Source organism: Sorex fumeus, unplaced genomic scaffold (assembly GCF_029834395.1).
Source record: "Sorex fumeus unplaced genomic scaffold, SorFum_2.1 ptg000051l, whole genome shotgun sequence".
NCBI lineage: Eukaryota > Metazoa > Chordata > Mammalia > Eulipotyphla > Soricidae > Sorex > Sorex fumeus.
Genome location: NW_026606108.1, coordinates 45182232 through 45209693, shown reverse-complemented (window position 1 = coordinate 45209693; position 27462 = coordinate 45182232).

Genomic DNA, 27462 nt, shown 5'->3' with positions numbered 1-27462 from the left:
CCTGGTAAGAATTTAGTCAAGCTCCTGGCCCATGTGAAGTCCCTAGAGTTGCTATCGTTGTGATAAACATCTTTTCACAGTTGAGGTCTAGATCTTCTTGTCATAAGCTTGCTTGTTGAAATTTCTCACTTTCCCTCCACCTTGCTGGAGGCAGGCAATCCCATCCAGTGGTTGGGGTCCAACTCTTCCCATCTGACCTTCACTGTCACTGTCCTCCTGTTGTCATCGATTTGCTTGAGTGGGCCCAGTAACATTGTGAGACTTGTCACTGTGTTTGGCATATCGAATACGTCACGGGTAGCTTGCCAGGCTTTGCTGTGCGGGCGAGATACTCTCGGTAGCTTGCTGGGCTCTCCAAGAGGGGCAGAGGAATTGAAGGCATAGGAATCAAACTCAGGTTGTCCCGGGTAGCCACGTGCAAGGCCAACACCCTACCCGCTATGCTATTGCTCCAGCCTTTAAGAATGAGAATAGCACAGCGGTAGGGCGTTTGCCTTGCACGCAGCCAACATGGCCTACCCGAGTTCGATTCCTCCGCCCCTCTCGGAGAGCCCGGCAAGCTACCGAGAGTATCTCGCTCGCACGGCAGAGCTTGGCAAGCTACCTGTGATGTATTCGATATGCCAAACACAGTAACAACAAAGTCTCCAATGGAGACGTTACTGGGCCCGTTTGAGCAAATCGAGAAAACTACAAGTACTGAAAATATCAAGGATGCCATTGAAAATAAATGAAACAAATGAACTTGCCTATGGGCTGGAAGACAGTGTAAACAAACATGTCAGACTACTTATATTCCTCTCCTCAAAACATGTGTCCTTTCTGTTCTGGAATCTCTTCTTAGGACCAACCAAGCTCTGTTCTCTCAGAAATCCTGGCCCAAGAGAGCTACATTAGGAACCATTCCCGAGTGCCATGGTCTTTGTGAGCAGCTGAAGAGGACCAATATTTTCTAATTTTTTTTGGGGGGGGGTCACACCCAGCGATGCACAGAGGTTGGTCCTGGCTCATGCACTCAGGAATTACATTTAGCAGTGAATGTGGGACCATATGGGATGCTGGGAATTGAAACTGGGTGGGCCAAGTGCAAGGCAAACACTCTCCCCACTGTGCTATTGCTCCAGCCCCGACCATGATTTTCTGACCTAGTGGTTCTGGTCAATTTGTTGGAGAGCACCTCGTTTTCCTACCCATTGACCAGGAATAAATACAGGGAATATCACCAAAACAAAATTTTCAACCTCCTCCTCCTGGTTACTATGCTCACTCTTTATCATTTTCTGATTTTTCCCTTGTGTTTTTTTCCCCTGTGTCCCTCTGTATGTGTTACAAGCTCTGCTGAGCTCAAACATCCTTTATTTTGCTTTTTGGAAAGGAATTTCAGTCATACTATAACCATGTGCGTGTCGGCTGAGGTGGAGAATCAGACTGTTTTTTAAATTTCATTTTAATTGAGAAGCTAGATTATGACTTAAATCATGGTTCTCCTGTCTTCCATTTCCATTTTCCACCCATAAAAATTCTCTACTAATAGTCGGAGAGCATAGTTATTCCTGAAAGAGCAGGAGGAGCTGGCTGTGATAAAGAGGTTATTCTTCCAAGCTCAGGTGATCATTCAAAATCTCATTAAGAGCACATTTATTGAGAATCCTTGTATTTGCTGAGAAAGAGTATTTATTAAAGACAATACACTTCTTTATAGGCTTGGTGAAATACGAATAGGTTGTGAGTGGGGCCTGGGAGTTGGTGTGTGAGTTTAATAGAACGTCTCCAAATGACCTAGTTGCCTCACAGAGATAGTAAAAACTGGATAAGCTGATGATGTTGTGTATCATACGGTGCAAACATAGCTTCCAAATTCTGTGTGTAAAATGTTTCTAAGCTTTTTTTTTTTTCAAAAAAAAGACACCATCTCCACATTAGGCAAGATAAGAACTTTTCATTTATTTATTTATTTATTTATTTAGGCTTTTTGGGTCACACTCAACGATGCTCAGGGGTTACTCCTGGCTTTGAACTCAGGAATCACTTCTGGCAAAACTTTTTCTGTGAGAATGGTTCAAAGTCACAAATCACTGACATAACACATGCTTGAATCAGAAGCCAGGTTTTCCAAAATGCCAAGGTTGGGAGTAGGAAAGAGGGTTGATTTGTTTTGTATTGCTTGTTATGAATAGAATATAATGTCCAGGAAATTCTGTGTCATTCTCTTCTGGGAGCCTTAGTTTGTAGTCTCTGGGTCTTGGCCATTGATGAGAGATTACATGGCACCGGGGGTGGTTTGTGGGTGTGACTTCCAAGCTTCTGGAAAACTGCAGAACTGTGGGGGAGGAGTCCCAGTCCTGATCCAAGCAGGCTTGGAGATCTCAGTCACAGCTATCTCTGTGCTACAGGCCCTAACTGTGTCTTTTGATCTCTTTCAAGATTTATGGGTCTCTGAAATAAGGCTAATAAGTGAGTTGATACAGCTGAGCCGGAGGTGGTTTGTGAGTGTGGCTCCCACATACCTAACTTTTGGCTGTTTAATTTCTTGGTAAACTTGGCCCCAAGTTGTTGGGGTCTGGCCAAAGGCACAGCAGCAAATTTGGGGTATCTGGAAGTCTGAAGGCACCAAAAGTCTGCTGATGCACTCACCTCACAGGTACAGGTTGAACTGCTGGTGGCACCATACCCATGGAGAAGAACTTTTAAAATTAAAATCCGATAAGTAAAGAATTTGATAAACATTTGATTGTGACACATTTTTTTGTTTTCTTTTTTTATTTTGTAAATCTTTTTTAAAATATATTATTTATTTATTTATTTTTTATTTTTAGTGAAACACTATGAGGTACAGTTGTAGATTTACAATTTTTTGTGCTTGGGTTTCGATTATACAATGATCAAATACCCATCCCTCCACCAGTGCCCGTTTTCCACCACCATGGATAATATCCCTCCCACCCCCATCCCTCCGATCTCACCCTGCCTCTGTGGCAGGGCAATCCCTTGTGTTCTCTCTCTCCTTTTGAGTGTTGTGGTCTGCAAAAGAGGCTTTGAGTGGCAAACATGTTCAGTCCATAGTTTACTTTCAACATGCATCTCCCCTCCTGGGAGGATCCTCCAAACACCCTTTATTTGGTGTTCCCTTCTCTATCTGAGCTGCCCTTTCCCTTAGAATGCCTGGCTGGCCTCTAAGCTATGGAGTAATCCTCCTGCTGTTGATCTCAGCTATTCTTGGGTATTAATCTCATATTTTGTTTCTTTATATTCCCCAGATGAATGCAATCTTTCTATGTCTATCCCTCTCTTTCTGACTCATTTCGCTTAGCATGATACTTTCCATGTTGTACCACTTGTATATAAATTTCATGACTTCATCTTTTCTAACAGCTACATAGTACTCCATTGTGTAGATGTACCAAAGTTTCTTTAACCAGTCATCTGTTTTTGGGCATTCAGGTTTCTTCCAGGTTCTGGCTATTGTAAAGAGTGCTGCAATGAACAAACAAGTGCAGATATCACTTCGACTATACATTTTTGCCTCTCTGGGATATATTCCCAGGAGTGGTATTGCTGGGTCAAATGGGAGCTCAATTTCTAATTTTTTGAGAATCGTCCATACTGTTTTCCAGAAAGACTGAACCAGTCGACATTCCCACCAACAGTGAAACAGTGTCCCTTTCTCGCCACATCCACGCCAGCATCGGTTGCTTTTGTTCTTTTGAATGTAGGCCAGTCTCTGAGGAGTGAGATGGTATCTCATTGTGGTTTTTATCTGCATCTCCCTGATAATTAATGATGTAGAACATTTTCTCATGTGCTTTTTTGCCATTCGGATTTCTTCTTTGAGAAAGTTTCCGTTCATTTCATTGCCCCATTTTTTGATGGGTTTGGATGCTTTCTTCTTGTGGAGTTCAACCAGTATTTTGTATATCTTTGATATCAACCCCTTGTCAGATGTGTATTCGGTGAATATCCTTTCCCATTCTGTAGACTGTCTTTGTATTTTGGTCACTGTTTCTTTTGAGGTCTAGAAGCTTCTTATTTTAAGATAGTCCCATTTCTCTATCTCTGTTTTCACTTGCTCGGCCAGTGGCATGGCATCTTTGAAGATACCATTAGCTTCAATGTCATGGAGGGTTTTGCCAACTTTGTCTTCAATGTACCTTATGGTTTCTGGTCTGATGTTGAGGTCTTTAATCCATTTTGATCTTACTTTTGTACATGGTGTTAGGCAGAGTTCTGAGCCCATTTTTTTTGCATGTAGCCATCCAGTGATGCCAGCACAATTTGTTAAAGAGGCTTTCCTTACTCCACTTCACATTACTTGCACCTTTATCAAAGATTAAATGATCATATGATTGAGGGGAGATGTCTGTGTATTCAACCCTGTTCCATTGGTCTGCAGTTCTGCCTTTGTTCCAGTACCATGCTGTTTTAATTATTACTGCTTTGTAGTGCAGTTTGAAGTCAGGGAGGTTGATTCCTCCCATTTTCTTTTTCCCAAGAATTGCTTAACTATTCGTGGGGGCTTATTGTTCCATATAAATTTCAGGAGTGTTTGCTCCATTTCTTTGAAGAATGTCATGGGTATCCTTATAGGGATTGCATTGAATTTATACATTGCTTTTGGTAGTGTTGCCATTTTGACAATGTTAAGTCTCCCGACTCATGAGCAGGGGATATCTTTCCATTTCCTCATGTCCTCTTTTATTTCCTGAAGTAGCGTTTTGTAGTTTTCTTTGTACAGGTCCTTTACTTCCTTAGTTAAGCTGATTCATAGGTACTTGATTTTCTGGGGAACAATTGTGAACGGGATCACTTTTTTCATGTAGCTTTCTTCTCTCTCACTGTTTGCGTATAGGAAAGCCATGGACTTTTGGGTATTGATTTTATAGCCTGCAACTTTACTATACAAGTCTATTGTTTCTAGGAGTTTTTTTGTGGAGGTTATTGGGTTCTCTAAGTATAGTATCATATCATCTGCGAATAGTGAGAGCTTGATTTCTTCCTTTCCTACCTGAATGCCCTTAATATCTTTTTCTTGCCTAATAGCTATTCAAGTACTTCCAGTATTATATTGAACAGCAGTGAAGATAGTGGGCATCCTTGTCTCGTTCCTAATCTTAGAGGGAAGGCTCTCAGTTTTTCCGCATTGATGATGATGCTTGCTGTAGGCTTGTGGTAGATGGCTTTAACTATGTTGAGGAAAGTGCCCTCTATACCCATTTTGCCTAGGGTTTTCATCATAAAAGGGTGCTGGATCTTGTCAAATGCTTTCTCTGCATCTATTGATATGATCGTGTGCTTTTTATCTTTTCTTTTGTTGATATAATGGATTATGTTGATTGATTTCCGAATGTTAAACCATCCTTGCATCCCTGGGATGAATCCTACTTGGTCATGGTGTATGATCTTTTTGCTCAGTAGTTGGATTCTATTTGCTAGTAGTTTGTTGAGGATCTTTGCATCTGCGTTCATCAGGGATATCGGCCTGTAATTCTTTTTCTTTGTGGTATCTCTGTCTGCTTTTGGTATCGGTGTGATATTTGCTTCATAGAAACTGTTCGGAAGTGTTTTTGATATTTCAATTTTGTGGAAAAGCTTAAAGAGGATTGGGAGTATGACTTCTTTAAAGATTTGGAAGAATTCACTAGTGAATCCATCCGGGCCAGGACTTTTATGCTTGGGGAGACTTTTTATTACCATTTCAATTTCCTTGATGGTGATAGGTTTGTTCAGGTATTCCAGGTCTTCTTGGTTCAGCCTTGGGAGTCTGTAGGAGTCTAGGAATTTATCCATTTCCTCGAGGTTTTGATGTTCCATGGCTTAAAGCTTCTCAAAGTACTCCCTGAGGATCCTTTGAATTTCTGTAGTTTCTGTTGTAATGACCCCCTTTTCATTTGTGATTCGGTTTATTAGGGTTTTCTCTCTCCCTTTCTTTGTGAGTTTTGCTAGAGGCTTATCGATCTTGTTAATTTTCTCAAAGAACCAGCTCTTGGTTTCATTGATCTTTCGGATTGTTTTTTGGGTTTCCATCTCGTTAATCTCTGCTCTGAGTTTTATTATTTCCTTTCTCCTGTTCGGGTTGTGCTCCTTTTTTTGGTCCTTCTCCAAGCTCTTAATCTGTGAGGTTAGGTTACTTATGTGTGCTTGCTCCTCCTTCCTGAGGAATGCTTGTAGAGCTATAAACTTTCCTCTTAACACAGCTTTTGCTGTGTCCCATAAGTTTTGGTAACTCGTGTTCTCATTTTCATTCGTTTCTAGGAATCTTTTGATTTCCTCTTTGATTTTCTTTCTAAGCCACTCATTGTTCAATAGAGCACTGTTTAATTTCCAGGTGTTTGATTTAGTTTTCTGTTTTTGTGTGTGGTTTACTTCTAATTTCAGCGCATTGTGGTCTGAGAAGATTGTTGATACAATCTCTATCTTCTTAATTTTATGGAGGCATGTTTTGTGGCTCAGCATGTGGTCTATCTTGGAGAATGTTCCATGTATACTTGAGAAGAATGTGTATTCAGCTTTTTGTGGATGAAGTGTCCTGTATATATCTACTAAGTCCCTTTCTTCCATTGTTTCCCTCAGATGAAGTATGTCCTTGCTAAGCTTGAGTCTGGTTGATCTATCAAGAGGTGACAAAGCGGTGTTGAAGTCTCCCACTAGTATTGTGTTGCTATTGATGTCTTTTTCCAAATCTATGAGTAGTTGTTTTAAGTACTTTGCTGGTCTCTCATTAGGTGCATATACATTTATTATTGTAAGTTCTTCCTGTTGTACAGATCCTTTGATCACTAAGAAATGGCCTTCACTGTCTCTTATGACATTCTTCACTCTGAAATCGATGTGGTCTGATATTAGGATGGCTACCCCAGCTTTTTTATGGGAGCTGTTTGCCTGTAGGATTGTTTTCCAGCCTTTGACTCTGAGTCTGTGTTTGTTTTGACTATTGAGATGTGTTTCTTGCAGGCAGCAGAATGTTGGGTTCAATTTTCTAATCCATCCTGCCACTCTATGTCTTTTAATTGGTGCGTCTAGCCCATTGACATTGAGAGAGATTATTGTTCTGGGATTTTGCCCCATTGTTCTGTTGAAATTTGGTGTATTTGAGGGGCCTGTCTTGCCTTAAAGTAGCCCATTTAGTTGTTCTTGTAACCATGGTTTTGAGTCTATGAAGTTCCTGAGCTGTTGTTTGTCTGTGAAACTGTGTGTTGTTCCTTCTATTATGAATGAGAGTCTCGCTGGGTAAAGTATTTTTGGAGAGGCATTTATTTCACTGAGTCTTTTCACTATGTCCCACAACTGTTTGCGGGCCATGAGGGTTTCATCAGAAAAATCAGCTGTGAATTTTAAGGATGCTCCTTTGTAAGAGATTTCTTTCTTCGATCTTGCTGCTTTCAGAATTTTGTCTCTGTATAAGGTTTTGGTGAGACACATTTTTATCTTTGTTCACCTGGTACCCATTTTAAATAGTTCGGTATTTAACAATAGGTGCTCTGTTCTGCTGTGGGAGCCTGCATTGTATGTGTAAGGGATTCCAGTGAGACATCACAGAGTAGGTCTCTTCAGAGTATGGCTGGAGTATTTCTAGGAGATGAGGTCAGAAAAGTAACCTGGCTTCATGTCATGAAGGACTTGGATTATATTCTAGGTGAGATTTAAACTGGCGAGGTATAAAGGAAGTGGTCAGATAACCATCGCCATTATTACTTTGAGGACAGCCATGGTATAAGGGCAAGGGAGCAAGGCTCAATGTTGGGGGGAGTTTGGTTAATGGATCTGATGATTGGACTAGAGATGTTATGTTGGCAATGTGAGAGAAGTGCATTTATGAAGTTTGAAGGTAGAACCAACAAGAATTGCTGGGAAAATGGAAATCAAGAATTGCAACTTCATAGTCCTGTTAGTCCCTTAATGGTTCACTGCCTCATCGTGGGGGGGGTGGTAATGGTGTCAACTGGCAAAGAGACAGGTGCTACCCAGAAATGCAGGGTCTCCCAAAGAGGAGTTGAAAGAGCTATGCTTGGAGTATTTACACTTCACTCAAGTGAGAGAAGGAATCTGAAGTTCTGACCTCTGTTGACAATCGAGGATCAGGGATGCTGTCTTGTTTACCAAGGCATCAAAAATCAGATGGGCCGGACACATAATGCGATTTGGAAATGGCCGCTGAACTAGAGCTGTTACTGACTGGATTCCATGGGATGTCAAAGGAATGCCTGGCTGCCCACCTATGAAATGATCGCCATCCATGAGACGGAGCAAGCAGACACCTTCGGGCAACACTAGCATGTGACAGGAATTAATGGAGACATTACTGGCGCCTGCTCGAACAAATTGATGAGCAATGGGATGACAAGTGATACACGTGATACAAGTCCTGTTGGAGCGGGAGGTTGGGCCACATCCTGTGGTGCTCAGGGCTCAATCCTGACTCTACACTGTGGAGTCACTCCTGGTGGTACTCCGGGAACCGTATGTAGTGTTCAGGATTGAACCAGGGTGAATGCAAGGCACATGCTTTAACCCCTGTATTATGTTTCTGGTGGCTAAATTCTTTTTGACTTCATAATACATACATTATCTCAATGATGAGCCTATTTAAATATTCCTCTAGAGTATCCAAAGGTTTCCATTTTCTGAAAATGTCACAGATGTACAGTGTTACTCAGAAGGTTTTTTCCTTCAATGCACTAATTGGCTTATTTCAAAGATTTGCTTAATCAAGCAAGAGAATTATAGTTGCATACCTTGGTTTTCTGCACACAATTAATTCTAATAATTAGAGAAACAAAATTAGGGAAACAAAAGATGTTGGGTTTTTATTGGGGGGTTAAGAAATTATTTTTCCATCCTTGAATAGAATTTAGAGTTTTATAAAAATTGTATACCACGTGGAATAATGCATGTGATGTACTGTGACTTGTTTTTAATTCATTTGCTTCTAGATATTATTCATAATAATGTGTTCAAGTAAAGCTCATTAATTTTCCTTGATAAATGATAGTGTATAAACCTCAAATTATCCATTTTCTTTCCAATTGCTATTTGAATTGTTTGTAAATTTTTGTTGGTTATGCAATTTAAAAATACCTTTTCCTGATTTGAGACTTAATATTTCACATTATTTTTAGTTGTTTGTTTTTTATGAATGGAAGTTATTAATTTTAGTATAAGTAAATATATACATTTGTTTTTAAATATTGCTTTTAGTTTCTTGGATTTTAGATAATATTTCACCTTGAGTTTAAACATCTCTTACATATATAATGTATTTTCTCCTACAAACTTTAAAAGTTTGTTTCTTAAGGAGTTTTGGCAAGATGGTAGAAGAGCAAAGATAATAAACTCAAGGGGTATGGGAACGTTGAGTCTATTTTGATTTATTTAATATGCTCTTCAACCTGTGCAGAGTTATTTTTAGATCTATACTTTAGTGCAGTCTCCTGCCCCTGCGCCTGGCTGTTTCTCGCCGGGGTCCCTTGGAAGGGAGCGGGTTGAGCTTTCCTCCCCACCACGACCAGGACTCTGGCAGAAGAAGACCTCCAGGACCAGCCACCACCATGCCGGGACCACTCTCCGCACACATGAAGGTACTGGCAGAGGGACAAAGCCACGCGGGTTCCAGGGCCGAGATCTCCAAGCCTACTTGGATTGGAGTTGAGCATCCTCCACCCAGATCCTCCAAATTCCAGTAGGCGGGGGTCACACCCACCACCTGGCCCCCTGGCGCTGTGTAATCCCATCAGCGGCCAAGACTCAGAGACTATAAAATCCAGCTCCCGGAACCACGCGGCCGCATCCACGGCCCCGCGACATCTTATCAAAACATCTATGACATCTTATTATCTTATTCCTACTTTGGACAAATTGCAGGCTATCGAATGTAGCCTGCCCACAGGGCAGAGTCTGGCAAACTCCCCGTGGCGTACCAAATATGCCAAATACCAGTAACAATGATGGATCTCATTCTCCTAAAGAGCCTTAAATATAATCTCAGGGCTAGGATAAAAAAAAGACGTTACTGGGGCCTGCTCGAGGCAATCAATGAATAATAACTTTAGTGACAGAATTTATATTTTTTGCCATTTTAATAATGATGACACATTTTTTATAGTTTCTAATCTGGCAAAATAGCGATGCTTATCTTTGATTTTCTTGAATAAGCCTACTGGATCTGTTGGTGCTAATTCCATTATATAAAGTCCTGTGAATCTGTTTCTAGGGCTGTTGTTTCTGCTAATTTTCTGTCATGGTATTAATCTCCTATTTTTATTTTGTTTTTCTTTATTGTTTCTCAGAAATAATATTTGAAATTTATATGTGGAAATAGCAAATTCTCACCTCTATTGAATGCAGATTTTAGTTTTCATCTTCCTCATTGTGAATAGGGATTATTCCTAAAGCAGAGGAATGGATGTTTCCCTAAGATCTCTCTGTGTCTTTGTTGTGCACTGAGTTTTGAATCTTTTCTCTAGCTCTGAGAGAAAAAAATTTAGATATGTTAAATATAAATATTTATATATGATATGTATATATGTATTTCATGTATCAAAAAAAATCCAGTCTTCCCACCCTTTCTAATGAGCGTTCTCTAAGTAGACATATGCTTGGCATATCAGCATATGGATTGACCTAAAGTTTTTCTCTAATTCCACTTGAGACCCAAGAACCAGTGATTTCCTGGGTAGTTAGAGATAGAAGATGGTGTATACTCCTGAAATTTATATGGAACAATAAGCCCCCACGAATAGCTAAAGCAATTCTTGGGAAAAAGAAAATGGGAGGAATCAACCTACCTAACTTCAAGCTCTACTACAAAGCAGTAATAATCAAAACAGCATGGTACTGGAACAAAGGCAGAGTTGCAGACCAATGGAATAGAGTTGAATATACTGACATCTCCTCCCAAACATATAATCATCTAATCTTCGATAAGGGGGCAAGAAAAGTGAAATGGAGCAGGGAAAGCCTCTTTAATAAATTGTGCTGGCAAAACTGGACGGCTACATGCAAAAAAGTGGGCTCAGATCTCTGCCTAATGCCATGCACAAAAGTAAGATCGAAATGGATTTATGACCTCAACATCAGACCCGAATCCATAATGTTTATTGAAGACAAAGTTGGCAAAACTCTCCATGATATTGAAGTTAGTGGTATCTTCAAAGATGTCACGCCACTGGCCGAGCAAGTGAAAACAGAGATAGACAAATGGGACTATCTTAAACTAAGAAGCTTCTGCACCTCAAAAGAAACAGTGACCAATATACAAAGACAGCCTACAGAATGGGAAAGAATATTCACCAAATACACATCCGACAAGGGGTTGATTTCAAGGATATACAAGGTACTGGTTAAACTACACAAGAAGAAATCACCCAACCCCATCAAAAAATGGGGCGAGGAAATGAACAGAAACTTTCGCAAAGAAGAAATCCGAATGGCAAAAAGGCACATGAGAAAATGCTCTACATCACTAATCATCAGAGAGATACAGATCAAGACAACAATGAGATATCATTTCACACCACAGAGACTGGCCCACATCCACAAGAACAAAAGCAACAGGTGCTGGCGCGGATGTGGCGAGAAAGGGACCCTCCTTCACTGCTGGTGGGAATGCAGGCTGGTCCAACCCTTTTGGAAAACAGTATGGACGATTCTCAAAAAATTAGAATTTGATCTCCCATTTGACCCAGCTATAGCACTCCTGGGAACATATCCCAGAGAGGCAAAAAGGTATAGTCGAAGTGACATCTGCAATTGTTTGTTCATTGCAGCACTCTTCACAATAGCCAGAATCTGGAAAAAACCTGAGTGCCCGAGAACAGATGACTGGTTAAAGAAACTTTGGTACATTTACACAATGGAGTACTATGTAGCTGTTAGAAAAGATGAAGTTATGAAATTTACATACAAGTGGTACTACATGGAAAGTATCATGTTAAGCGAAATGAGTCAGAAAGAGCGGGATAGACACAGAAAGATTGCATTCATCTGGGGAACATAAAGCAACAAAACGGGAGACTAACACCCAGGAAGGGCTCAGATTAGTACCAGGAATTTTGCTCCATGACTTGAAGGCCAGCCACATGTGCTAGGTGAGAAGGAAGCTCAGATAGAGAAGAGAGCACCAAATAAAGAGTGTTGTGAAGACCCTCCCAGGGTGGGAGAGACATGCTAAAAGTAGTCTATAGATCAAACATGATTGCCACTCAATGCCTCTCTGGCAAAACACAGTACCCAAAAGAAGAGAGAGAGAACAGGGGGCAATGCCCTGCCACAGCGGCAGGGTGGGACGGGGGGGGATGGGGGGGTGGGAGGGATGCTGGGACCCGTGGTGGGGGAGGATGGGCACTGGTGGAGGGATGGGTACTTGATCATTGTGTAGCTGAAACCCAAGCACAAAAATTTATAAGTCTATAAGTGTACTTCATGGTGTTTCACTAATAAAAAAATGATAAAAAAAAAGAAGAAGATGGTGTATAAACAGCCCTATTCTCTGTTCCCTGGAGTCACATGGTCTATACTAGTTACAAAACTTAAACATATATTACCAGTAGTGGGAACATGGGTGAATAATGTCATTATTTGTCACTGTTCCTAAGTTTCTACTCTCCTACCTGAATTTTCTAGTATCCTATTTCAATAAGGTACTTTTAGTCCACTTTGTCTCAAGAAAGCAGGAGTCATTCAGGAAAGGTGCATCAATCTTGCCTATACCTTGTCTGGGTGAGCCAACTGCAATAGTGGATACAATTATTAGACTCATGCAGATTCAGTCCTTCTATTGAAAATCAGCTCAGTTATTATGTTCTTATGTTCTTATTATGTTCTTCTGCTTTTTTATTTCTTATGTTCTTTTCATTATATTTTTATGTTATGTTCTTGTTAACTTCTTGATATTCTTTAGAGTTCTTAAATATTTTATTTTTTAAAAAATTGTCTGGAGCTGAAAGGTTAGCCCAAACTTCCTGGTACACCATTAAAAATGTGACAGCTTTAGCTCTTCAAACATATTAGTGTGTGAAATATACTTTTGCATGCATGTCTTTTAATTTTTTCTGTGGGATTTCTAATTAGATAGGTATTAAACCTTTCCTGTTTAACTTGAAATATCTTGTAATCGATCTCCTCTATACTTTTTATTGCTCCTCTGTGTTATAATTTGAATGATTTCTTTTGTTCTATTTTCTACTTTGTTCTATTTTCAATATTTCAGCTAACTTTTGTGCCTGAAAGGTATCACATGGCTTAAGGTACTTGCCTTGCATATGACTGACTTTGGTTTGATCCCTGGCACACATATGGTTCCCTAGGTATCAACAGAAATGATCATTGGTTGGTATGAGCAAGGTGAGCATGGTGCCAGGAGTAAGTTCTGAGCACTGCTGGATGTGACCCCAAACCCCAATTCCTTCTCCTAACAGCAAAGCTCCAAATTAATTTACTTCCAACAATTATTTTGATATTCTTTAGAGAATATCACTCTAAAGAATGATGCCACACTCAGCGGAATTGTGGATTAGGCTGGATGGGGCTGAACATCAAACTCAGGGCCTCACACATACTAGGCACGTGCTCCATCACTTCCCTGGGTCCTCATCAACTTTTTAAAAAATTCTATGAAAACTTTCAAAATTTTTATTTCAAAATCTTACTTTCATTACTTTATTTCAAAATTATTTGTGGCGCTTGTTTTTTTTAATACCATGCTTGTTTCAAAATATTGTATACATAGTATTTATGTTATAATTTTATAATCACTGTCACTGTCATTGTCCTCCCGTTGTTCATTGATTTTTGCTCAAGTGGGCCCAGTACCATTGTGAAACTTGTAACTGTGTTTGGCATATCGAATTTGTCATAGGTAGCTTGACAGGCTTTGCCAAGCGGGCGAGATATTCTCGGTAGCTTGCTGGGCTCTCTGAGAGGGGTGGAGGAATTGAACTTGGGTCGACCATGTTGGCTGCGTGCAAGGCAAATGCCCTACCCGCTGTGCTATCATTCCAGCCCAATTTTATAATATAAAATTATAATTTTATAATTGAAGTTCTTGATGATCTGTTTTTATTGTTTTATCATTTAATTCAATCTTGCTTCCTTTTTTTTCTGGTGGCTGTTTCATTCTGTGTTTCTTACTTTGTGTGTGTGTGTGTTGTTTGTGTGTGGCTTGGAGATTACACCCTTGTGTTTCTATAATCTTGTGTGTTCAAATTTGCTCATCTTTATTTTTTATTATTTTAATTTTTAGTGAATCACTGTGAGATAAGAAACTTACAAAGCTGTTCATGATTGGATTTCAGTCATATAGTTTTCCAACAACTATCCCTCCACCACTGTACATTTCCCAGCACCAGTGTCCTCAGGTTTCCTTCCATCACCCCACCCATCCTGCCTGCCTCCATGCAGGTGCTTTTCTCTCTCTTTCTCTTTCTTTCTCTCTCTCTTTCTCTCTCTCTCTCTCTGTCCCTCCCTCCCTCCCTCCCTCCTTCTGGGCATTGTGGTTTGCAATATTGATGCTGAAAGCTTAAGAAGAATGTTCCTTTACCTACTTTTAACACTCAGATCCTGTCCAGCGTGATCATTCCCTGATGTTATTGTCATACTGGTCTCTTCTCTATCTTACCTACCCTCAGCCCCCACCCACATTTGTGGCTACTTCCAACCATTGACCAGTCATTCTGGCCCCTATCTTCCCTGGCTGTAAATATTTGTCTTCATATATATATGTATATATGTATATATATGTATATGTGTGTATATATATGTATATATACATATATGTGTATATATGTATATATATTTATATACCTCAAATGAATGCAACCATTCTATATCTTTCCCTCTCCTTTTGACTCATTTCACTCAGCATGACACTCTCCATGTCCATTTATTTATAGGCAACAAATTTGCTCATCTTTAATCTCTTGTAAACTTGGGTGTCTAAATTCAATTTCTTCCTCTGGTTGGTAAATTATTGTTGATTCTATGGTAAGTTAAGATAGGCATATAAACAAAGGTCATTTGATTCCCAGTTTGACTAATAGGTGAGTCTCAGATTCAGGTTGCAAACCCTAGCTTTTGGCTTTACTATCCCCATAAGAGCTGTGTTAGGAAGCTTTCTCCAGCAGAACTCATACCTTTTGGGGGTACTATCTGTTCACCCTTCTGCTGTTGGAATACTTTCCCTTTATATTCATGATTTATCCTACTTTTTAAAATGCCAGGCAGGTCATTAAAGTTGGATTTTGCCAGAATCTAGTTGTTTTGTCATAAAAAGGCTTCAGAGAACCTAATGGGACATATTGAAAGAAGCCAAAGCACCATTTAAACTTTTAAATTTTGCTGAATTGATTTTACCACACAGAGAAAAATAAGGTTTTCAGAATATAATTATTGACATTGCTCACTATTTAGAAAGCCAACTTGAATTCATTTTCTACTAGTTATTTCGGTATGGCCTTTGTAAGAACGTTTAAAATTGTCCTAGATCACCATATACAGAACAAATTCTTTTGGTAAGTCTCTGAACTTAGTCATAATAGGGTCAATGCCACTACTGATACTCAACATATTCTGTTTTGTTTTTGTCTCATCATCATCCAGCAATGCTCAGGGATTGTTCTTGGCTCTGCACTCAGGAGTCAGTCATGGAGGGTTTGGGTGACCAATGGGATGCTGAGGGTCAAATCTGGGTTGGCTGTGTGAAGGTAAATGCCCTACCAGGTCTACTATGGCTCAGTCCCTTCTGTTTGTTTTTTAAATTTTAATTTTATTGTGATAGACGGACACCCCAAACAGTACTCAGGAGCTTCTGCATCCCCAGTGGCAATTCTCCGGCTACCAAAGGGCATTTCAGTGTAAAGATCTGAAGATGCATTGCTGCCCAAGCCCTGTGGCCTCTAATGATCTGGGCTGTCCTAGTGGTGCTTGGGGATCTGCAGGAACATCATATATCCTATGATGTTCATGAGACTCTGTGGTTCTGGGATCCCTGGTCTGGTGCATGCTAGGTATGTGCTCTAGCCACTACTATCTCCTGGCCCTCTATTTTCTTTTTGTAAAACTGAAGTTACTATGGACCATCCTCCTGGCCCTTGTTTCCATTGTCCTTGGCTATTAATCTCGTTCTATGATATTTTTTATGGTCCACAGTTGGAAACTCGCCACAAGTGGTAGAGGGAGGAGTGTAGCTAGGATAGAGAAGAGACCATTATGAGAAAGATTGTTGGAAGTGATCACTCTGGACAAGTATTTAGTGCTGGAAATAGGTAAAGGGACAAACATGATAGCCTTTCAGTACCTCTATTATAAGCCATAATACCAAAGAGTAAGGAGAGAGAGAGACAGAGACAGAGACAGAGAAGACAGAGACAGAGAGACAGAGAGGCAGAGAGTGTGTGTGTGAGAAAGGAGAGAGAGAGAGAGAGAAAGAGAGAGAGAGAGAGGGAAGTACTTGCATAGAGGCAGGCTGGGGGCAGTGAAAACGGGAACTTGGTTGTGGGAAATATAATCTAGTGGGAAGGACCAGTGTTGGTACATTGTATGACTTGAACCCAATCATGGACAACTTTGTAACTGTGTGATTCATTAAAAAAATTAAAGAAAAACCCTGAAGTTAATTGATAGAACAAGTAACAAAAGAAACCACTTCAGAAGCATTTGGGAAAACCTTTATTTTTGGGAGGGTTGGCATGGGATCTTGGGGCTCTGCAAGCAGTGCTCAGGAGGTCACTCCCAGACATATTCAGACGCTTGGATCAGATCGTTCAGTGCTTAGTGCCATACCATATTTGTCGGTGTTTGGGGTTTTCTGGTCTGTACTTGAAGATGTGCAGGGGCCACAAGATGCCATGGATCAAATTAAGGTCCTTGCATTTGCAAGGCATGTGTCCCTGAGTCCTAGCTATCTCCTAATCCTGGGAGAACTTTTGAAGTTTCAACTTCCCCAAATCTAACCCAGATCAGTATATTCAGATTGGGTATTTGGTGGACTGGGAAAGTGGAACCCAGCTAGAGTATAGTGGCTGTGTTTTTTGTCAATGGGAGATAGTTGAAAGGGTTCTCCTCTGAAACTCATTGTCAATTCATTCCTGTGCTTATTCATTTTTTCACCAAGTATACTTACTGAGCACATATTTATTGAGAATATAAGATTAATAGAACATAACATCAAGCATCATTTTATTTGTCATGTACTCAGATATCTTGTGTCAGATATTTCAGTCTGATAATCATCACACAGAAAAAATCCAATGCTGAGAAGGTAGTGACCGTGATGGGAATTCATTTTTCCTTGTGATGGTAAGGCCTCTGGCCAAGATATGAAGTCAAGGCTTTCATAGATATTAAAAGCCTTTAAAGAGAGGAACCAGTAAACACACACACACGAGGAAAGAGAGAGAAAGTTGGGGGTTAGTTGAGCAGAGATTTAGTCCCCAAATACTAAGCATTTTCTTTCTTCTGATTCAATCAGAAGTGTTTGAATTCCCTGGAATTTTCAGGGTAGGACAGTATACTTGATTTTTCAAGGCTTTGTTGCGTGGTTATGAAAAATGACTTACAGCCTTGAATGGTTATGTAGTATTAGAAGCATTGAGGGTGGAAATATGACTTCCTAGGCAATAAATATTTACTACTAAGGTTTGGATTTATAGCAGCAATTACCATCTTCATGTGAATTCTCTGCTAGTAGGTTAATGATCCCCTCAGCTGCACTTCCTGTCCCATGGCTCTGTTCAGCATTGGTTAGAAAGGGTAACAACCTATAGACGGATTAAAGCTTTGGCAGAGAGCTAGCAATAGTAAAAGGACAAAAAAGTGAAGTTACGTGGCTTCATAACAATATATTGTTGCAGTATGTTTGCTGTACTGAACCAGTGTTCTTAAAAATTCTTACAGATTTTAGCTTAATGGTATTAAGTGCAGTCAAGTGGAATGCTTAGTGACGAGCACCTAATCAATGCACAGTTTTTCTTCTGCGGGGGTCATGAATTTAACTGGGATCTGCATCTGTGGCCTCCTTATCCTTTAATGAGACTCTTATAGTAGTGGGCATCATAATGGCATTTAAGTGCCTGACCTGTGCTATCAGGGGAGTAGTCGTTGGCCTAGGAGAAATAGCGTTCAAAGAGACAAATAACAATGAAGATAATGGAGATCAAAAAGAATATGGAAACAAATGGCAAATCTGTGTCAGGACACAAATGAAATCAATAGAAGAGAGACATGCTATGAGTGGGGGAGAAGAGAAAGAGTTCTTTGATTGGTCAGTTCTTTGACCACCTAGTCCCTTCCTGACATAGGTTGAAAAAAGAGATCCACTGGTTACCTTTCCTGAAGGCTTCGTGACTCCTGTGATCGTGGTCACTTCTCGGTGGTGCTCGTCGCAGGGGTTTCTAGTGCCCTGCCCCACGTTGGGTGCCACCTGTCCCGTCCCGCAGGACTAGTCAACGTGGTTAACAGGGAGAGGGTGCGAGAGTGAAAGAGACAGACAGCAGGATTAGAGTATAGTGAGCAAAAGCTGAAGCTGCTATATTGTAAATTCAACAGCACTTACATACGTTGAGCTTAAACTTTGTTCCTTATGGCTTTGGGGCAGAGGCAAAACAGGGTAGTCATGGGACAGATGGGGGAGATAACAGTTTATCAGGGGCTCTTCAGAAGGCTACTTGTTAAATAACAGACTGACATCAAGAATGTCGGTACTGTTTTTTAGTTCCTGTTGGCCAACCATCCTGTTCTTTTAAAATGCCTTTCTTAACCCTGTAAATATTTTATAGGCAATGTCTTGGCAAGCTACTGAGAGTATCTTGCCTGCACGGCAAAGCCTGACAAGCTACCTGTGACATATTCAATATGCCAAAAACAGTAACAACAAGTCTCACAATTTGTTGTGAAACATTACTGGTGCCTGCTCAAGCAAATCGATGAACAATGGGAGGACAGTGCTACAGTGGTATTAAGTGAGCTCTTTTTTACTTTTCTCATGAACAAATCCTTTATTATTATCTATAATTTCATCCAGTTTTTTTCTTCTTTACATTTACGGCAGACTGCAGTTTTTTTTTGCATGTTTACTGTTTATTTCTCACTAGAATGAAACTATTTGAAACAATAATTCTTATTTTGGATCATCCTTGTGTCCCCAGAGCCTAGAAATGTTGAAAGAGAGTGCTGGTAAAACATTTGCCGAATAAATCAAGTGCTGAATTGCTACAGCCGTGTGGAATGTTGAATTAGTGTTGTTGAATTGAATCCAAATTCTTACTAAAATTACTCATTCTCTTATTTCATTTCAAAAGTAATCTTCATGGATGCCAGTACCATTTTTGTAGAACATCCTATCCTGTTATGCCTCTTCTAAAGCAATCAGTAGCATCAAATTATTTAGAGACACTGTAAAATATTCACAAGATTGCTTCCCCCACTACTGCTCCAGTTGTGTTTTCAACAATACCTTTGCTTTTCTCTTAGTGAAATTTCTATTTTACTCACTCGCATTTTTAGTCTCTCCCCGTACCTTGCTTGCTTCAAATATATCATGCCCAAATACTCTTGATCATGTTATTTTTTTCCAACTGGTATGCTATCCATTTTTTCAGTCTATTGAAATTCTAATAGACTTGACTTTTTTGTTACCAATGACATCTCTCAAGCCTTAAACTTGTTTTTAATTTTAGCGTAAGTAACATAATTATAGTAATGTTAACATTTTAAGTTAGCATATATATAGTTATTGCATTACTACAAAGGTTCCCATAAAACCTCTGCCTCAATTGTTTTTAGAAATAATTTTCATTTATGTCATATTTTTATAATAGTGTTGACATTTATGGCTTTGATACATAAAACATCTCACTACACCCAACAGGGTACCAAGACCCTTGTATACCCATCAATACCCTTATATTTCTCCCAGTTTGCCCTTCATTATGTTCACTATCTTCCCCCAAATCTGCTATTCTCAGTTCTATGTTATAGGGCCAAAAGATTGTCTTTGCTCATTATTACAAAGACTCAACTTTTAATGACACTTTCCAGATCAATCTAACCCAAGTATTGATGCCTTTCTCTTAATTGTTCCTAAGCGCAAGTATCTTTTCATTTTCCCCATTAATAATCTTATTTTGATGTCTAACTTTTATATGTGTAATCTACACACAAAAGGATTGTATAGACATAGGCATATGTCTGTTAATGTGCATACACATAGACTAATCTCTATTCTCTCCCCTTACTGTTTATTTACTAGGTATCAAATAAGTACTCAAAAATTAATTGGTGAATGAATTAAGGTATGAGTAAATAAATAAATCTTGAAGAAACAACATGTTGAAAGAAGGAACAACATGTTGTTGTATTCCAGTTAAGGTTATATCCTCTTCTGTTAGTGATTGTTTAATATTGTATATTTTCATCACAGAGTTGATACTTCTTGGCTCAGAAAATAGAATACTATAATCAATACATTTAAGCATATAAGGGATACCAGGGGTTAAGTTACATACCATATATTCATTCAAAGTGTTTGAAATGGACCTTCTTGTAGGTAAACAAGATGAAATACTGGCCACTTTCATGTTGTTGAAACTGATAGTAATCTCGAATCAGGAATCATTACAATTTTTTTTCTGCCTTGTAAAAATATCTATGCCTTTCTATCATAATTCATGCCAGCAAATCAATTCACTGTGCATTCAACATCAAAGAGTTGGCAAAATATTGAGAGTATTTAAGTGTTGTGGCTACTACTCTACAGAGATATATATATATGTGTGTGTGTGTTTATATGTGCATATGTGCATATATACATTGAGATACATGGCTATTTTAGACTGACTAATGTCTTTCGAAATAGAAGAAATTAAAATCACTATTTTGGTAATAAATAATAAATTTATTATACATAATTTATAATACATAGGTTAATTTATTTAAATCTTATTAATAGGGACCTTATTTATAAGTTAATGAAATTTCATAGTTTTTTGTTTATGTGAATTGAATGTTTGATCAAAATTCAACTATTTAATTTTCATACCAATATTTGTGCTTGTGTTCAGCAAGGTTAACTCTACTAATGTGCTTATATTTTCTGCTGTGTGGTACTTTTTTGACCATATGGAGTTCTTCAATTACATTATGTGTTTAGTATCCATCTTCTCAATGGACTATAGAACAGTGAAAAATGACCAGATACTACGGGAAGAAATGTTAGTTCTCAAATCAAGACAAGACATGTACAATCATCTTCTCTAGCCTGAAACATTTTAATTCTAGTTATCAAGCTATACTTAAGATTTGCAAACAAAATCCTAAGTTGTTCGATAACCTGAACATCATATTTTCTTAAAATCTCAATTTAAAATGGAAAGCTCTTTCCTGGAATCATGACTCAGTATCATGTACTAACTCTGATCTTTAGGTTCTGGCTGTGTGGATCTTGTAATTGAGAAGTCTGGAGAAGTCATTTCAAATCCCTGAGATTAGTCACAAAATGATTGTTCTACACTTAAACAATTACACATGTCAGACTTCATTCAGATTCTGAAGTCACTCGTTGGAATGGGACTAGACAGCTCTGGATGTGAGTGGGTGCCCCAGAAGAGCTGCCTGACAAAGAGCCCCAGATGAACCCTTCTGCTCCGACATTAACACTGACACAAGACAGCGAGGAACTCAGTGGGTGAGTAAGTGCTCCTGAAATAGCCACTTGATGCTCAGAGTCCTAGATGGAGCCCTTGCCTCCAGGTAACACCTGCACAGGATAGCAAAAGCCACGGAGGAAGGGAGTTGAACCACACACACTGGTAAATGAAAACCAGGAGTAATGAGCAGCTAGAGACTCCTCTATCCCCATTCGACAGTGGAACACCAGGAACTGAAAAATAAACAAAAACCCAAATAATTCAGCTGTTTAAACAGAAATGTACAAAGATCCAGGAAGTTTTTTTTTTTACTGATGGCTTTAGACAATCATAAATTTATAGTCTGAAAAAGAATGTTATTATTTTTTATTGAGTCATCATGTTGCAAAGTTATTTATGATTGAGTTTCTGGTGCATAGTGTTCCCACACCAATCCCTTCACCAGTGCCCACTGCCTTCCACCAATGCCCCAGTTTCCCTCCCAGCCTCCAGACTGCCTCTGTGGGAGGCACTTTTCCCCTACCCTCTTGAACTGGAATACAGCCTAGTGGGAAAAATGAATAAACTCATTCAAGTAGAAATAAATGAGTCAAAAAATACAGTAGTAAACCTCAACAGCAGAATGAATGAAGCTGAAAGCTGAGTCAGTGACCCCAAATATATGTACATAGGTACATCACTAAAGAAGAGGTGATAGAAAAGAGATTGATAAAAATAAATAAAATATAAAAGATATTAAAGATTGTAATGGGAGGAAAAACCTCAGAATCTTATGAATCCCAGAAGGTGAGGAAAGAGTGAGAGGGACAAACAACTAGTTGAAGAGAGCATAGGTGAGAAGATTCCCAATCTGAAGGGGGAGATCACAGCATGGATCCAACAGGCTTAGAGTGTTAATCAACATAAAGAACAAAAAATAACAACACTAAGGCACGTTGTGATCAAAGTGGTATGAACAAAGTACATAGGAGGATTCCTAAATGCAGCGAGAGAAGCAAAACATTATGTACAAGGGGGCTGGGGTGGGGGGTGGGGGTGGGGAATTCGTAAGATGTACCGCAGATTTTTCTAACAAAACTGTAAGCAAGAAGAGAATGGAATGATATAGACAATATATTAAATAGAAAGACCTCCAGTCCCAAATCCTCTACTCTTCAACTTAGAGTTGAAGAAGGAATAAGAACATTTTCAGATAACCATCAGCTGAGAACATTTGTAAATCTAAAACAGCTCTGGTAGGAATATCGAATGGCTAAAGTAAAAAGCAAAAATAAAAATTGAATAAGCAACCAAATTCCTCATAGATATATGGTAAAAACTTTGTTTTATGTTAATAATTTCTTTAAATGTTAATGTACTAAACTTGCCCTTAAAAAGTCATGAAGTGACTATATGGATCAGGAAATAGAATCCAACCTGTTATCTATAAGAAATGGACTTGAGGGCTGGAGTGATAGCACAGCAGTTAGGGCGTTTGCTTTGCATGCGGCCAAGCTGGATTCAATCCATGGCATCCCATATGGTCCCCCAAGCACCGCCAGGAGTAATTCCTGAGTGCAAAGCCAGGAGTAACCCCTGAGCATTGCTGAGTGTGACCCAAAAAGCAAAAAAAAAAAAAAAAAAAAGAAAGAAAAGAAAAGAAAAGAAAAGAAATAGACTTGAACTCACAATAAGCATGGGATCGAGTGCAAGTCTGTATTAAAGAGGCTAAATATTGATTACAATAAACGATAAAAGCAGGATGGCCATATCAGATCAGTTAGCATTCAAGCTAAAGAAATTAATCAGAGACAAGTATGGAAAAAACATTCCACTATTACATACTGGTCAAGAGAATAATAGATCAAGAGGACGTAACCATTATCAATACAAGCAGCAAAGGAAGGGTCAGACAAGTTTATAAGTAAACTAAAAATAGAACTGAGGACATATGTTAAAGGCAATACAACAGTAATGGCATGTTCATTTGCTTCATTGAACAGATATATGGAACAGAACATCAATAAAAACACAAAAGCCCTAAATAAGAAAGAAGAATTGGGATGAACAGACATATCTAGATCACTCCATCTCCTAAAATATGGATACATATTCTTCTCCAGTGCACAGGACACATTATCTAAAATATATCATGTTGAGACACAATTCTACTATCCATAAAATCACAAACATAGAAATCATATTAATTATCTTTTCAGATCATAATGCCATAAAGGTAGAATTTAATAACTAAAGGATATTTGGTAAAATCTTCAGTTTTGAAAACTGAGCAATACACTATTAAATAATAACTGGGTCAAAGAGGAAATAAAAGAAAAAATAAAAATATTTCTTAAAACGAACAATCTTAGTACCTATGGAACACAGCAAAAACTTTACAAATGGAGAAATTCATAGGCCTATATAAGGAAAGAAAATAAAAGCTCAAATCAATGACCAAACCTCACAGCTTGAGAAAATAAAAAAAACGAATAACAAATCCCAAAGTAGAGGAAGAAAATAACCAAAATTAGAGCAGAAATCAATAACATAGAAGTTAAGAAAGCAATACAGAGGGCCAAAGAAAGAAAAAGCTGCTTTTTTTCAAAGCAATAAACAAAATTGACAAAGCCTTAGCTAGACTCCTGAGGAACAAAAGATAAAAAAGCAAAAAAAAAAAAATCAAACAGATCAAAGAGGAAGAATTGCAACAGAACCTCAGAATATAAAAGATCATTATTACTGAACAATTCTATGTCACCAGAGAACCAAAAAGGAATGGAAAATTTCTAGAATCATGCAACTTTCCAAGATTGAATTGGTAATATTGGACAAGTATATCCCATATCAGGAAATTAAAACAGTAAATTAAAATCTCCCCAAGAACAAAAGCCCTGATCCTGATGAATTCACTATTGAGTTCTACCAAACCTTAAAAGAGACAATACCCATATGCTTTAAGTGCTTCCCAAATATCAAAGAAAGAAAAATCCTTCTTAACTTCTATGAAGTCAATACCACCCTAATACCAAACTCAGAAATATTACTAGAAAATAATTAAAGACTGACATCTCTAATAAAATAAATGGAAAGAACCTCAAAAAATTTTAGTGAATGGAATCAGTAATACACCAAAAAGTTTGTACACCATAATCAAATGGGAATCACCCCAGGGATGCAAGGGTGATCCAGTATTTGCAAGTCAACTAATGTAATACATAATATTAACAAAAGAAAGAGCATATCTTGATCTGAGCTTATCAGTAGTGCAGAGAAAGCTCTTGACATCATTTGACAACTATTCATGACAAAACTAGGAGAGATAGTATAGCTCATTATGCTATATATTATGCTATATAACCAGAAGAGATCATATAGCTCAACTATTAATGACAAAAATATGAGAGAGCCTATGAGAGAAAGTATTGCTGGTAAGGTGCTTGCCTTGAATGCATCTAACTCAAGTATGATTCCTGGCAACAGATATGTTCCCTGGAGCACTGCTAGGAATGATCCCTGAGCACAGAGCAAAGATTAAACCTTGAGAACTGCTGGTGTGATCCCAACCCCTATAATAATATCCTCCAAAAAATAGGGATAGAAGAATTGTACCACAAGATAATAATGATCATATACCACAAACAGACATCATGCTTGATGGTGTACTTTATGGTGAAAAACTAAAATCAGGGCTGGAGAGATAGTAAAATGGGTAAGGTGGATGCCTTACCTATGGGCTACATGTATTCAATTTCTGGCACCACATATGATCCCTGAGCTCAGGGACCCCTGAGCACAATGCCAGGAATAAACCTTGAACACTGCTGGAGATGACCTAAAAACAAATAAACAAACAAAAATCCTGGTATTTAGCTCTAGTAATAAAAGCTGTGTGGTACTGGAACAGAGAGTCTGAAGCCAATGGAAAAATTGAGAGTCTCATTTATGGACCATGACAAAAGGAATGTTGCATAAAGTGAAGCAAGGATAACCTCTTAAACAAATGGTCAGGGAAAAACTGAATAGCCACATGCAAGAAAATGAAACTGGATCATGTTTCTTAAAATACACTGAGGAAAATATAGGTAAAACTCTCCATTATATGGAGCTCACAGAGTCTTCAATTATTATACTCCATATGGAAAAGCAGCAACAACTAAAATAAATTGGACTACATTCAACTAAAATTTTTTGTATGACGAAAGACATTCAGACTAAACTGAAAGGACTCCCTTTTGAATGGAAGAAAATATTTGCATTCAACACCGTGGGTAATGAACAAATATTACAGATATATAAAGCATTCTAAAGCTTTACGATGAGTAACCAATCAGAAAATGGGAAGAAAAACATATAGATTGGTAGTATGTATACAAAAAGTGTTCATTTTTCCTTGTTATCAGGGAAACACAAATCAAACTATGAGATATCATCTCACACCAATAAAATGACATTCATCTAAAAGATTGGCACTCATTTGTAGGATATTAAAAAAAACATAGTAAGAGACTAATACCCAAGGGCAGTAGAAACAAAGAGCATCAGGCCTGGCCCGTGGTTGGAAGCCTGCCATAAGTGTTGGGTTTGGAGGGACAGTTCAGATAGAGAAGGGAACATTATGACAATAAGAGTTGGAAATGATCACTAAGGAAGAGAACTGAGTGCTGAAAAGAGATGAAGGGACAAATGATACCCAGAGAGAGAGAGAGAGAGGCAGAAAGAGAGAGAGAGAGGGAGAGAGAAGAGAGAGAGAGGGAGCGAGAGAAAGAGAGAGAGAGAGAGAGAGAAGAAAGAGAGAGAGAAAGAGAGAGAGACGGGGAGGAAAGGGGAGAGAGGGGAGCGGAGAAAAGTGTCTGTTATAGTCAGGCTATGGGGGTTGTGGGGAAGGGTAACTGGTGGTGGTGAGAAACATACACTGATGAAGGGATGGGGTGTTGAAACATTGTATGACTAAAACCTAATCATCAACAACTTTGTAATTGTGTATCTCACCATGATTCAATAATAAAAATTAAAAAAAAATAACAACAGGTATTATTTGAGGATGTGGTTCCAGAAAAGGTAACCCTCAGTCACAATTGGTGGAAGTGTCATTTGGCTCATCTTCCATGGAGAGCGGCATGGAGATTTCTCACAAAATTTAGAATAGAGCTTTCAAAATGATCCAGCAGTTTCACTTCTTGACATCTACACCCCAAACACAAAAAAGCATTAATTTGTAAAGATAAATGTACACTTATGTTCACTGCAGTGCTTATTCTATTAGACACGGTATGGAAACAACCCAAATGTCCAACCGCAGGTAAATGGATAACAAGTCATGATATCTATACTATGTTATGTTAAGATGAAATCATGCGGTTCATTACAACATGGATTGGGCTGGAGGGTATTGTGTTAAGTGAAATAAATCAAAGGGATAAAAAAAATACCAGACTATTTCACTCACCTGTGGAATAAAGAAGGACTAAACAAGAAAATAGATAATATCTAGCAATGTCAAACTTTTGGCCTTTGTTGGTTAACAAAACAGACTTGGGAACATGGGGTGCAGAGGGGACATGGGAAGCCTGGTGGAGGGTCATGAACATTTAGTAATTGATAGAGTACAATAATTTTATCAGTACCACATACTTTCATAGTATTGTAACCATCTCATCTAAACAGTGGTGAAAATAAAATAAAACAGAGAAGAAATATGAAGGTTTATTGGAGTTAGTGATCCTCTACTTAGTGACTGAGGCAGAAAGATCATGGTTTAAAATTTGAGTAGCAAAAGAAATAATAATTTTATTTTCAAATACTCTGGGAGGGTTACAGGGTGAGAAGGACAAGAACTTCCTTCATATTT